Genomic DNA, 14,418 nt, shown 5'->3' with positions numbered 1-14,418 from the left:
AATCCTAGGCTCACGTACAAACCATACAATCTTAAAAAAATATCCAAGACACTAGAGCTAACATAATCATATAATCTCAGTGGAAAGCTTATTCTTAGTGCAAAAATAAATCCTATTATTCTGGGTCGCCCTGCAGTATGATAAATTGCACCTTACCATCTTGGTTGCTATTTTATTATGTTGTTGTTTTTTTTCCATTAATCTCCCTAGAATACAATAAATACATTCAATGCCCCTATGTGTAGTGTACCCTTTGACTCAATATGTAGGTTGTACAGGAGATACAATTTCCTAAAACAAAAAAGGTTTGGCTTGAACCTGATCCTGTTATTCAGCCATGGAATGCCTCCATTTCCTCAATAGCAAAGGGCCATTTTTTTTTTTTTTTGGTTCCATGGAAAGTTAGCAATCCCCATATTGCAAGATTGCCAACTAAATAAACAAATCACATTTATTTCTTTCCAGCTCCCTTGGAAGTGAAACGGTGATCCCACCCCAGCCCCAGAAGCCCAGCACAACTGAATTTTTCTTGTCAATCCTGCTGATGGAATGTTATTAGACAAAATAGGATTGTTGTGGAAGTGAAAGGGAAAGGGTTGGAGGACATTGGGGAGTGGTTTATAGCAAAAACAAATGCCTACTTACTGCGCTGCACTCTTGAGGGGTCAGAGCAGATTCAAGCCAATTTGAAGAGGAGGAGGACGGCCAGGAGTCCTCCCTCCTCAGCCGGAGCTTGTGGTGCTGAAAGGACAGCGCCTTGCGTGCGTCTGGAGTGAGAGCTTCCGAGAGCGAGGCGCAAGCGAGCGGGCTCCTCGCAGCTGTCTGCCTGCTTGCTCGCTCGCTCGCTCGCGCCCCCTCCCACCGGGAAACGGGCTCCCACACCATCTGTCATCTGGCACCACCTGCTGTTTCTCATGCATGGCCACAACCACAGGATGGAACAAAATGGTTTCAAAAAAGTGGGAGGGATTCTGGCCATAAAAAATAAAAAATTAATACGCACCGTATTATAAGCAATCCTTGAGCCTTTAGAAAAACTGGAGAAGGAGGCACATTCATTAGGAGAACGGACCACTCCTAAGATCCTCCAGAACAATATCATGAAACAGAATTGTTCAGGACCTGCATCGTGCTCTGACCTGTGTAAGGAGAGAAGGAGAACTAATATTCATTATCTCCCACGCAGTGGGGACTTTTCCAGGCTCTTTCAGACTATATCCCTCATTTGCAAATTGTGATTTCTAAGAGTACCTACATGATGGGGTTAGTGTGAAGTGTGAATGTGATAACTTGGGGAAAGCATTTAGCTCAGAGCAGGGTGCTTGGCAAGCAATGCATAAACATAAGCTCCTATTCTCACAATACTACTGTCATCATGCAGGTCAGCTAAGGTCACAGAGCTGGTATAGCACCAGGAACTGGGATTTGAGCCCCGATCCATTGCTGTCAAAGTCTGTATGCAGTCCATGACATTACGGGGCTTCCAGGTTGGTGTGTGGAATCAGAGAGGGCAAAGTCCTAGTGTCAGCTCTACGAAACTCTGGCTGTGGGGATCTTAGACATTTTGCATTCACTCTCCAAGACTCCCTTTCTTTATCTCTGATAATAACACCTCCCTTGTAGACTGGTTGTGAATATGAGAAGAGATTGCACTCAAGGGAACCCCTTTTAGTTCAGGGACAGGGATCTGAATGGCTGAATTGTTTCATCCCTGGGGGTTGCTCTTACATGCTCTTCAAATCCTCCGAGGTCAAGGCTGTTTCCACTGGTTTCTCCCAGCTGTGTCCAAATCACATTCGGCCATTCATTCCCAGCTGCAGTGCTGTTTATGAGGCACTTCATGAGGTCTTGGCATTAGTAATAGCAACCCCTTTCACTTTCAAAAGTATCCTGGCTTGCATGATAAATTATTTGGTCACCTTAGCTGGTGTTCACATACTGAGCATATAGTCTCCTAGCTAAAAGGCCAGGAGGAAACATATACATTACCTGTACTGTTTAGGAATGAAATGTTGTGTGTGTGTGTGTGTGTGTGTGTGTGTAAAAAGAGAGAGATGTTTCTGAGACAATAGAGGCTCTACTACATCAGAGCTGCGTAGGGTACTTCTGTTAATAGAGGTATGCATATATATGAGAAGGAGGTATTCCAATAAATGTTAGTCCCCCACTCCCTGCTTTTCCAAAGACCTGGAGGATTTTCAGGTGTAGGCATTGACTAAGGACAACAAAATGTAGACAGCTACATGGAAACAATTGTGAACACTTGTATTTGATTCTATTATTGCTGCCTCCAAAGGAAAAGGGAAGTCCCTTCAACACCGCTTGTGATTGATTCACAAGCAGAAACTGTACCTTTAATAACTCTAAGCCACAGGCCCTGAGAGTTTAGTAAGGTCCAGGATAAGGGCCTGTCTCATGGAAATGGAAAATCCAGGCTTCCTTATACGTGAGGACAGGAGAGAGGGTGCAGAAAGAAACAGGGGGTCAGAGTGATGTGGAGAAGCCCCTTGTTGAAGAATTATATTGAGGGGTGCTAAATATAATAGACTATTATTCTCCTGTAGAGCTCTGAAGAAGATGTTTGACAACTGAAAACAAAAATTATGATATTTTCTGATGAGGTTCTCCAAGTATGTAGACGTAGATGTAATATATTAGACAACTGCAACATAATAAGTGAAGGATAAAGGGACCAATCTGGTGGTAATATATATTCCACTTGAAGTGGTAAAGTACTGATTCCAACTAAACTGTGAAAACTTAATTATGCTATTGTAATCGCTAGTATAACCAAAAATATACTGAGATAAATTCCAAAATGTGATATATAAATTTAAATGGAATACTAAAAAAAGTTCAAATAGCCCAAAAGAAGGCAGAAAATGGAAAACAGAGAAACAACAAAAAAAAAGAAAGAACAAGCAGAAAACAAATAATGAAATAGTAGACTTAAATTCAAACATATCAATAATTACATTAAGTGTAAGTGGTCTAAACAAACCAAATAAAAAGAAGAGTTTGTCAAAATGAAGGAAAAGCATGAACCAAATATATATTGTCAACAAGAAACTCACTTCAAATAAAATGATATAGGCAGGATAAAAGTACTGGCTCAGACTTTCAGCTCAAAGGAAGACAAGGTGTAACTCTCTTCTGTCCTCCCACCTCTGGGTTCATCTGACACTAGCTGCCTCTGTCATGCAACCCAAGTGTGACCTCAATGAGATCAAAGTCATGAACCTCAGGTACACCTGTGAGGAAGTCAGTGCCACATCTTCCCTGGCCCCCAAAATCATCCTGCTGGATCTGTCTCCAAAAAATGTTAGTGATGACATCACCAAGACAACTGGTTACTGGAAGGGTCTAAGGATTATAGAGAAACCATTCAGAACAAAGAGGCTCAGTTTGAAGTAGTACATTCTGCCTCTGCTCTGACCACCAAAGTCCTCAAGGAACCACCCAGAGACAGAAAGAAGCAGACAAACAGTAAGCACAGTGGAAATATCACTTTTGATGAGATTGTCAACATTGCTTGACAGATGCAGCACTGGTCTTTAGCTAGAGAACTCTCTAGAAACATTAAAGAGGTGCTGGGGACTGACTAGTCAATGAGCTGTGATTTGATGGCCTTCATCCTCATGGCATCATAGATGACATCAACAATGGTACAGTAGAATGCACAGCCAGTTAAAAACTACAAAGGAAAATATTTCACTAAAGGATTATTTGACAACAACAACAAAAAAGGTAATGAGATGGAAGAAGACGCATCATGATAACGCTAAGCAAAAGAAAGCTGGAGTAACTATGTTATTATCAGACAAAGTAGACTTCAGAGCAAAGAAAATTACCAGAGATAAAGAGGGACGTTACATGGGCTGAAAGGGTCAATTGACTAAGAAGACATAACAATCCTAAATGTGCATGAACTTAATAACAAAGCTTCAAAATACATGAAGCAAAAACTGACAGAACTGAAAGGAGAAATGGACAAGTTCACAATTGTAGTTGAAGACTCAAACACTCCTATCTCCTTAATTGAAAAAACAAATTAAAAATCAGCAAGGCTATAGAACAGAGTTTCTCAACTTCAGAACTATTAACATTTTGGACTGAATAATTATTTCTTGTGGGGGACATGGGCTGTTCTGTGGACTGTAAGATGTTTAGCAGCATTCCTGGTCTCTACTACTACGTGTCAGCAGCACCTTCCCCCAAGTTGTGACAATCAAAAATATCTCCAGACATTGACAGATGTCCCCTGAGAAAGAAGGGCAAAACCACTACCAGTTGAAAACCACTGTTATAGAAGAACTGAACAACATCATCAACCAACTGGATCTAATTGACATGTATAGAAAACTTCACCCAACTACAGAAGAATATGTATTACTTTTAATTGAACTTGGAACACTTACTAGGATAGACTATATCCTGAGTTACCAAGATATACTATATCCTGAGTTATAAAACAAGTCTGAACACAGTTTTTCAAATTTAAAATTATATAAAGAATGTCCTCTGACCATAATAGAATTAGACCTGAAATCAATGACAGAATGATAATGGGCAAGTCTCCAAACACTTGGAAATTAAACAGCAAACTTTGAAATAATCCATGTGTCAAAGAGAAAGTCTCAAGGGAAATTTAAAAATGTTTTGCACTGAACAGAAATGAAAATATGAGATATAAAAATTTGGGGAGTGCAGCTAAAATGGTGCTTAGAGGAGACTTTACAGCATTAAGTGTGTATAACATAAGATAATAAAGGTCTCAGATCAATAATCTAAGCCATCACCCAGTAAAAAAGAAGAGCAAAATAAACCCAAAGCAAGCAGAAGGAAAGAAATAATAAAGAGCAAAAATCAATAAAATTGAAAGCAGAAAAAACAATACAGCAAATCAATGAAACCAAAAGCTGATTCTTTGACAAATTAATAAATCAGATAAACTTCTTGAAAAACTGACAAAGAAAAAAGAGAGAAAATACAAATTACCAATATCATGAATGCAAGAGGGAATAACACTACAAAGCATACAGACATTAAAAGGATAATAAAGGAATAATACAAACAACTCTATGTACATAAGTTTGATGAACTAATTTAAATGGACCAATTCCTCAAACACCATAAATTACCAAAACTCACCCAAGATGAAAGTATAATCTGAATAGTCCTAACTATTAAGGAAATTGAATTTGTAGTTAAAAATCTTCCAGAAAAAACAAATCTCCAGCCCCAAATGATTTCACAGTGAATGCAACCAAATATTTTTAAAGAAATAACACCAATTTTACACAATCTCTTCCAGAATATAAAAGAGGAGGGAAACAATTCCTAATTCATTTTGCAAACCCTGCATTACCTTAATACAAAAACAGACAAAGACAGTACAAGACAAGAAAACTACAATTCAATATACCTCATGAACATAGGTACAAAAATCTTCAACAAAATATTAGAAAATCAAATCCATCATTAGACAAAAAAAATGAAACACCATGAGCAAGTGGGCTTTACCATGGGGATGCAATTCAATAAGAAAATGATTTTAATAAAATTTAACATTCATTCATAATAAAAACTCTCAGAAAATTGTGAATAGAAGGGAAGTGCCCCAACCTGATAAAGGGCATAAGAAAGAAAGAGATAAAGGCAGGAAGGCAGGCAGGAAGAAAGAAGGGAGGGAATGTGGTAGGGAGAAGGGAGGGAAGAAGGGAGGAAGAAAGGAAGAAGAAGAAAGAGAAGGAGGGAGGGAGGAAGGGAAGAAGGAAGGAAGGAAGGAAAGAAGGAAGGAAGGAAGAAGAGGGAGGGAGGAAGGGAGAGAGAAAGAAAGAAGGAAAGAAAGAAAGGAAGAAAGAAGGAAAGAAGGAAGGAAGGGAGAGAGGGAGGGAGGAAAGAAGAGAAAGAAAGAAAGAAAGAAAGAAAGAAAGAAAGAAAGAAAGAAAGAAAGAAAGAAAGAAGAAAGAAAGGGAGAAAGGAATGAAAGAAAGAAAGAAAGAGAGAGGAAGGAACAAAGGAAGGAAAGAAAGAAAAGAAGAGCTAATGTCATAATTAATGGTGAAAGACTGAATGTCTTTCTCCCAAGATCTAGAACAGGCAGGCAACAATGTCCATTCTCACTACTCCTAGTCAACAGCATACCTGGAAGTACTAGACATTGCAATAATGCAAGAAAAATAAATAAGAGGTAAACAGATTGGACAGGAAGAAATAAAATTATCCTTACTTGCAGACAATATGATTATTTACATAGAAAATTCCAAGAAATCTATTTTTTAATTCCTGGGACTAAATGTAAATTTAAATCTCTAGTGTAGCAAAGTTGCAGACACATGGATGTATGCAACTTAATATTTCTATATTTTAGCAGTGAACAATTAGAAACCAAAAGGTTTTTAAGACATCATTTAAAATATTGTCCCCAAATGAAACACTTAGGTATAAATCTAGCAAAATATGTACCAAATCTGAATGGGAAAAACTATGAAATACTTATGAAAGACCTCAAATACGTAAATAACTGAAGACATACCACATTCATGAATTGGAGCAGTCAACATAATAAAGATGTCAACTCTAAAAATTTATTTATGGATTAATTTTCTATTATCTTCAGTAGCAATTTTTGTAAGTAATTCTAGATCATTCTAAAATATATATGATAAAAAAAACAAACAACCCAATCTAAAAATGGGCAGAAGACCTAAATAGACATTTCTCCAAAGAAGATATACAGATTGCCAACAAGCACATGAAAAGATGCTCAACATCACTAATCATTAGAGAAATGCAAGTCAAAACTACAATGAGGTATCACCTCACACCAGTCAGAATGGCCATCATCAAAAAATCTACAAACAATGAATGCTGGAGAGGGTGTGGAGAAAAGGGAACCCTCTTGCACTGTTGGTGGGAATGTAAATTGATACAGCCTCTATACTGGAGAACAGTGTAGAGGTTCCTTAAAAAACTAAAAATAGAACTACCATATGACCCAGCAATCCCACTACTGGGCATATACCCTGAGAAAACCATGATTCAAAAAGAGTCATGTACCACCATGTTCATTACTGCTCTATTTACAATAGCTAGGACATGGAAGCAACCTAAGTGTCCATCAACAGATGAATGGATAAAGAAGATGTGGCACATATATACATTGGAATATTGCTCAGTCGTATAAAGGAATGAAACTGAGTTATTTGTAGTGAGGTGAATGGACCTAGAGTCTGTCATACAGAGTGAAGTAAGTCAGAAAGAGAAAATCAAATACTGTGTGCTAACACATATATATGGAATCTAAAAAAGATTCTGAAGAACTTAGGGGCAGGACAGGAATAAAGACACAGACATAGAGAATGGACTTGAGGACACGGGGAGGGGGAAGGGTAAGCTGGGACAAAGTGAGAGAGTGGCATGGACATATATACACTACCAAATGTAAAGTAGATAACTAGTGGGAAGCAGCCGCATAGCACAGGGAGATCAGCTTGGTGCTTTGTGACCACCTATAGGGATGGGATAGGGAGGGTGGGAGGGAGACGCAAGAGGGAGGAGATATGGGGATATATGTATATGTATGCTGATTCACTTTGTTATACAGCAGAAGCTAATACATCATTGTAAAGCAATTATACTCCAATAAAGTTGTTTTTAAAAAAGTAAAATAAAATTAAAAATAAATTTTAAAAAATAATAAGAAAAATATAAAACATAAAGTGTATATGAAAAGGCAAAAGAACTAGAATAACCAAAACCATTTTTTAAAGAAAAAGAAAATTGGATGAATCACACTGCCCATTTTTAAGACTTACTATACACAGCTACAGTTATTTATACTGCATTGTATTAGTAATGGGACTGACATATAGATTAAAGGAAGACAATAGAGACAACAGAAATAGACCCATATAAATAATAGTCAATTGTTTTTTGACAAAGTGCAAATGCATTTCAATGGATAAAAGATAATCTTTTTAAAAAATGGTGTTTGAACAATGAAACTTGACTTAAACCATATGCCTTATACAAATATAGATCATAAATCTAAGTGCAAAATATGGAAATATGAAACGTTGTGAAGAAAACATAAGAGAAAATTCTTTGTGTCCTGGGGTTAGGCAAACAGTTCATACACTTGACACCAAAATCACCAAAATCAATGTATAAAAGATTAGTAAATTAGTATTCATCACGTTTTAAAATTTTTGTTCTGCAAAGGACACTTTAAAAAGACAAACTACAGACTGAAGAAAATATTTGCAAATTATATATACCTGACAAAATACTTGTATCCAGAACATATAAAGAGCTCTCAAAACTCAACAGTAGGGGTTTCCCTGGTGGTGCAGTGGTTGGGAGTCTGCCTGCTAATGCAGGGGACACGTGTTTGAGCCCTGATCTGGGAGGATCCCGCATGCCGCGCAGCAGTTGGGCCCTTGAGCCACAACTACTGAGCCTGCCCGTCTGGAGCCTGTGCTCCGCAACAGGAGAGGCCGCAACAGTGAGAGTCCCGCGTACCGCGATGAAGAGTGGCCCCCACTTGCCACAACTAGAGAAAGCTCTCGCACAGAAATGAAGATGCAACATAACAAAAATAAATAAATAAATAAATAAATAAATAAATAAATAAACTCCTATCCCCAATATCTTCTTTAAAAAAAAAAAAACGACAGTAAAACAGAAGAAAATGAACAAAAGACTGAAACAAATGCTTCATCAAAGAGAACGAATAGGTGGCAAATAAACACATTAAATGATGTTCAAATATCATGAGCCACTAGAGTCCTAGAAGAGGACATAATTAAGTCCATCAAACTTTGTGTGAATGAATGAATCTTTATGACCCCTTCCAAGACTTCATAGAGAAAGAAATCGAGCATGATTAAATGGAAGAAAGAAGCTTAAAATGCTTTAAAGGTAAACTTCACCTACTTCCCAGAGGCAATAATGTGAAGTGGAAAAAGCATGGATGATGAGGTCAGACATGGGGCTTTGAACCCACCTCCAACATGGTTCCAGATCTTGAAGATGTCACAGTCCACTAAGAGACTCAACTAGCAGGCAGATACATAGTCCTTCCTGTGTGCCAGGTACTGTGATAAAGATTTTGTATGCATTTTCTCTTACACTTCACAACAAACTTCTGAAATAATGATAACAATATTTAACATTTTTTGAGTACTTACTATGTGCCAAGCAATAGTCTAAGCACTTACCATGTATAATACCATTAAATTCTCACAATTACCTTATAGTGTAGATACTGTTATTACCCCCATTTTACAAGAGAAAAAAAATCAAACTCATAGAAGTGACTGCCCAATGTCAAGCAGCTAGTAAGTCACAAAATTGGAAGTCTCTCTGAATCCAGACACTAACAGGACCACTATAATAAAGCGAAGCACAGACTACAGTAAGATTACTGAGATTCCACTACCCAGTACTAGCCTAGGAACAGGAAAGATTTCCCAGAGGAAGTCTTAGCTGAGGTCCGAGGACAAATAAGAGACAGGAAGGCAAAGAGGGTAGAGACATGTACTGAGGCTTGGACAATTCCCAGGAATGCAGAGTAGTTTGGTCTGGCTGGAGTTCAGAGTTCAGAGCATGGAGTTTAAGCTACAGAAGAAATAGAGGAAGTGAGCGGAGGTCAGTTGAGGAAAAACTTTCCTGTGTGTTGTCATTAATCAGGACTCTTGTGATTTCAAATAACAAGTTTGTGGAGTCACCTTATATTGAATCAGAAATGTATTGGCTCAAATAGTCCAACTGTAGGGACCACAGAGATGGATCAATTGATTAATTTGTCTATCATTTTTTCTGTTTCTCTCTGTGTTGACTTTATTTTCTCAGATCATTTTCCTCCATAAAACAAAAGTTAAGGTTAACAACAGCCTTCAGGATTACCTCTTAATGGACAGTGAGATTCCCTTTCTCCGAAGAGTACTGTTTAATGCCCAAACATTTGGGGATTTTTCTAGATATCTCTTTTGTTATTAATGAATACCTTATTGTGCTGTGATCAAAGAAAATGTTATTTAGGACTTTATTCCCTTGAAATTTATTAAAACAGACTTTATGGCTCAGCCTATGGCCAATTTTGTCAAATATTTCATGTGCACTTGAAAAGAATGAGTATCCTTGAATTGTTGGGTGCAGGATTCTGTATAAGTCAACATGGTTAGGGTTGTTTATCATATTGTTCAAATCTGCACATGGATTTTTTTCATCTGTTTGTTCTATCAATAACTTCAATAAGAATACTAAAGTTTCCTGCTGTAATTGTGGACTTACCTACTTCTTTTATTTCTGTTAGTATTTAATCCCTATTTCTGTTAGTTATTTAATCCCTTTTTAAAATATTTATTTATTTATTTAATTTTTGGCTGTGTTGGGTCTTAGTTGCAGTACATGGACTCTTCATTGTGGCAAGGGCTTCTCTCTAGTTGTGGCTCGCGTGCTCAGTAGTTGCAGTGCACAGGCTTAGTTGCCCCGTGACATGTGGGATCTTAGTTCCCCCACCAGGGATTGAACCCACATCTCCTGCATTGGAAGGAGGATTCTTAACCACTGGACCACCAGGGAAGTCCCTATTTCTGTTACTTTTGCTTTACATATTTGAGCGTACAAAATTAAGTAGATACAAACTTAGAATTGTTTCTGTTGGATTAACCCTTTTCTGTCATTATGAAATATCCTCTATCTCTACAGCTGCATCTTGTTTTAAAGTCTTCTTTATCTGGTGTTAGCATAGATGTACCAGCTTTCTTTTGTTAATGTTTGTACAGGAAATACTTTTTCAACCTTTGATGAAATCTTCAATCTCTCTGTGTTCTTATATTTGAGGTATGCCCCATGCAAGCAGCATATACCTGGGTTTAAATTTTATCCAATCTGAAAATCTGCCTTTTTACAGACTTGCTAACACTGAATCTAATTATTGATATATCTGAGTTTAATCTACCATCTTACTATTTGTTTTCTATGTGTCCTATATATTCTTTATTCCTTTCTCCTTTTTTACCTTTTTTTGGGTTATTAAAATATTTTGTTAGTTTTACCTATATTTGTTTTAATTATTTCTTTTTTTATTACTTTGCTCATTAACTTGCAGATTGCAATGTGCAACTTTGATTTATTATAGTCTAATATAAATTAATATTTTTACTTTTCAAGGACTTTAGAACAATTTAACCACACTCTACTACTTTTGTGATCCTGCTGTCATAAATTTTACATTATACATATATTGAAAACCCACCAGAGATTATTTTTTCTTTTCTTTTTTTGAATTTTATTTTAATTTTTTTATACAGCAGGTTCTTATTGGTTATCTATTTTATACATATTTGTGTATATATGTTGATCCCAATCTCGCAATTCATCCCACCACCACCACCACACCCCCACTTTCCCCCCTTGGTGTCCATACATTTGTTATCTACATCTGTGTCTCTATCTCTGCCTTGTAAACCGGTTCATCTGTACCATTTTTCTAGATTTCACATACATGTGTTAATATATGATATTTGTTTTTCTCTTTCTGACTTACTTCACTCTGTGACAGAGTGAAGGTCCATCCATGACTCCGTGACAGTCTCAAGGTCCATCCATGACTCTACAAATGACCCAATTTCAGTCCTTTTTATGACTGAGTAATATTCCATTGTATATATGTACAACATCTTCTTTATCCATTCATCTGTCAATGGGCATTTAGGTTGCTTCCATGACCTGGCTATTGTAAATAGTGCTACAATGAACATGGGGGTGCATGTGTCTTTTTGAATTATGGTTTTCTCTGGGTATGTGTCCAGTAGTGGGATTGCTGGGTCATATGGTAGATCTATTTTTAGTTTTTTAAGGAACCTCCATACTGTTCTCCATAGTGGCTGTATTAATTTACATTCCCACCAACAGTGCAAGAGGGTTCCCTTTTCTCCACACCCTCTCCAGCATTTGTTGTTTGTAGATTTTCTGATGATGCCCATTCTGACTGGTGTGAGGTGATACCTCATTGTAGTTTTGATTTGCATTTCTCTAATAATTAGTGATGTTGAGCAGCTTTTCATGTGTTTCTTGGCCAACTGTATGTCTTCTTTGGAGAAATGTCTATTTAGGTCTTCTGCCCATTTTTGGATTGGGTTGTTTTTTTAATATTGAGCTGCATGAGCTGTTTATATATTTTGGAAATTAATCCTTTGTCCATTGATTCATTTGCAAATATTTTCTCCCATTCTGAGGGTTGTCTTTTCATCTTGTTTATAATTTCCTTTGCTGTGCGAAAGCTTGTAAGTTTCATTAGGTCCCATTTGTTTCTTTTTCTTTTCATTTCCATTTCTCTAGGAGGTGGGTCAAAAAAGATCTTGCTGTGATTTATGTCAAAGAGTATTCTGCCTATGTTTTCCTCTAAAAGTTTTATAGATTCAAGTCTTACATTTAGGTCTTTAACCCATTTTAAGTTTATTTTTGTGTATGGTGTTAGGGGATATTCTAATTTCAAGTACATGTAGCTGTCCAGTTTTCCCAGCACCACTTATTGAAGAGACTGTCTTTTCTTCATTGTATATACTTGCCTCCTTTGTCATAGATTAGTTGACCATAGGTGCATGGGTTTATCTCTGGGCTTTCTATCCTGTTCCATTGATCTATATGTCTGTTTTTGTGCCAGTACCTTATTGTCTGATTACTGTAGCTTTGCAGTATAGTCTGAAGTCAGGGAGTCTGATTCCTCCAGCTCTGTTTTTTTCCCTCAAGATTGCTTTGGCTATTCTGGGTCTTTTTTCTCTCCATATAAATTTAAAATTTTTTTGTTCTAGTTCTGTAAAAAATGCCATTGGTAATTTGATAGGAATTTCTTTGAATGTGTAGATTGCTTTGGGTAACATACTCATTTTCACAATATTGATTCTTCCAGTCCAAGAGCATGGTATACCTCTCCATCTGTTTGTGTCATCTTTGATTTTTTTCCTCAGTGTCTTATAGTTTTCTGAGTACAGGTCTTTCACCTCCTTAGGTAGGTTTATTCCTAGGTATTTTATTCTTTTTGCTGCAATAGTGAATGGAATTGTTTCCTTAATTTCTCTTTCTGATCTTTCATTGTTAGTGTATAGGAATGCAAGAGATTTCTGTGCATTAATTTTGTATCCTGTAACTTTACCAAACTCATTGCATAGCTGTAGTAGTTTTCTGGTGGCATCTTTAGGATTCTGTATGTATAGTATCGTGTCATCTGCAAACAGTGACAGTTTTACTTTTTCTTTTCCAATTTGTATTCCTTTTATTTCTTTTTCTTCTCTGATTTCTGTGGCTAGGACTTCTAAAAACTATGTTGAGTATGAATGGCAAGAGTGGACATCCTTGTCTTGTTCCTGATCTTAGAAGAAATGCTTTCAGTTTTTCACCATTAAGAATGATATTTGCTGTGGGTTTGTCATATACAGCCTTCATTATGTTGAGGTTGGTTCACTCTATGCCCACTTTCTGCAGAGTTTTTATCATAAGTGGGTGTTGAATTTTGTCAAAAGCTTTCTCTGCATCTACTGAGATGATCATATGGTTTTTATTCTTCAATATTTAATATGGTATATCACATTGATTGATTTGCATATATTGAAGAATCCTTGCATCCCTGGGATAAATCCCACTTGATCATGGTGTATGGTCGTTTTAATGTGTTGTTGGATTCTCTTTGCTAGTATTTTGTTGAGGATTTTTGCATCTATATTCATCAGTGATATTGGTCTGTAATTTTCTTTTTATGTAGTACCTTTGGTTCTGGTATCAGGGTGATGGTGGCCTCGTAGAATGAGTTTGGGAGTGTTCCTTCCTCTGCAATTTTCTGGAAGAGTTTGAGAAGCATAGGTGTTAGCTCTTCTCTAAATGTTTGATAGAATTCACCTGTGAAGCCATCTGGTCCTGGACTTTTATTTTTTGGGAGATTTTTAATCACAGTTTCAATTTCATTACTTGTGATTGGTCTGTTCGTATTTTCTATTTCTTCCTGGTTCAGTATTGGAAGGTTATACCTTTCTAAGAATTTGTTCATTTCTTCCAGGTTGTCCATTTTATGGCATAGAGTTGCTTGTAGTAGTCTCTTATGATGATTTGTATTTCTGCAGTGTCCGTTGTAACTTCTCATTTTTCATTTCTATTTTTATTGATTTGAGTCCTCTCCCTCTTTTTCTTGATGAGTCTGGCTAAAAGTTTATCAATTTTGTTTATATTCTCAAAGGACCAGACTTTAGTTTTATTGATCTTTGCTGTTGTTTTCTTTCCTTCTATTTCATTTATTTCTGCTCTGATCTTTATGATTTCTTTCCTTCTACTAACTTTGGGCTTTGTTTGTTCTTCTTTCTCTAGTTCTTTTAGGTGTAAGGTTAGATTGCTTACTTGAGATTTTTCTTATTTCTT

At 36.7% G+C, this 14,418-nt stretch overlaps 1 protein-coding gene and 1 pseudogene across 1 annotated transcript in view; one reads left to right on the top strand and one right to left on the bottom strand.

The window, feature by feature from the left end:
- NSG2 (neuronal vesicle trafficking associated 2) overlaps nt 1-918 on the bottom strand; it is a 57,289-nt gene extending 56,371 nt beyond the window's left edge. Inside the window, exon 1 of the mRNA XM_019946465.3 lies at nt 646-918. The gene's annotated coding sequence lies outside the window, so the exon portion shown is untranslated. The remainder of the gene's footprint in view (nt 1-645) is intronic.
- Nucleotides 919-3,198: 2,280 nt separating this feature from the next.
- On the top strand, nt 3,199-3,691 carry LOC101329208 (large ribosomal subunit protein uL11-like; annotated as a pseudogene).
- The last annotated feature ends 10,727 nt before the right edge of the window (nt 3,692-14,418 follow it).

The sequence above is a fragment of the Tursiops truncatus genome, chromosome 3 (assembly GCF_011762595.2).
Source record: "Tursiops truncatus isolate mTurTru1 chromosome 3, mTurTru1.mat.Y, whole genome shotgun sequence".
Classification (NCBI taxonomy): domain Eukaryota; kingdom Metazoa; phylum Chordata; class Mammalia; order Artiodactyla; family Delphinidae; genus Tursiops; species Tursiops truncatus.
This window is presented reverse-complemented; position numbering and strand designations above follow the sequence as displayed.